We start from the raw sequence: 749 nt of genomic DNA on the forward strand, positions 1-749 counted from the left end.
GCCCCCCCCCCCGGCACCTTGATCCATCTTATTTTCGGTTAAGTCTACCCCAAGGTCACACAACTGCAACAACAACTGAGAGATTGCATTAAATTGCATTGCAAGAACTAAACCTCGGTTTGACTACGCTACGCACTAAAAATGCATTTCTGAAGCCGGGACAATATTTCTTTAACCATAATACAGCTCATCCACTGCACCCAACAAGGGAGTACAAAGGGAGGGGGAAAAGGGTACAGTGCCCCCTTTATTTCTACAGAAGAGGCCTGTCCCCACCCCAAGCCTAGAAAAACATTTTTCCCTTTTAAAAAATTCAAAATGCCCCCCCCCCACTCAAAAAAAAATCCCACAGAGTTACCAATTTTGCCCCCTTCCTTGCATTTCCAGGAGGGGAGGGGGTTGAATTTATTTGGACCCCTGTAGATTAAATCCTGTGTAAACCCCTGTCAACCAACCCTTTCGTTTAAACCCAATTCCTTTGTTCCTATCCTTCAAGTTTTATTGTGTTTATGTTATTGTATTATATTGTATTATACTATTTTGATCATCAATATTATTCAAAACATGTATTCTTGTCTGCGCTTCTTATGCAGCTAATTGCATAAAGGCTCGGAATGAAAGTCGAAAAATATGCAGGGGCGCAACTAAGAAGGGGGGGGAGGAATTGTGAATAAGAAATTTAAAAGGGAAAACGCTAAAAAGGGACATAATGTAAAAACAATGTTAATCACTTTTCTCAAAATTATTTT

Source organism: Eurytemora carolleeae, unplaced genomic scaffold (assembly GCF_000591075.1).
Source record: "Eurytemora carolleeae unplaced genomic scaffold, Eaff_2.0 scaffold782, whole genome shotgun sequence".
Classification (NCBI taxonomy): domain Eukaryota; kingdom Metazoa; phylum Arthropoda; class Copepoda; order Calanoida; family Temoridae; genus Eurytemora; species Eurytemora carolleeae.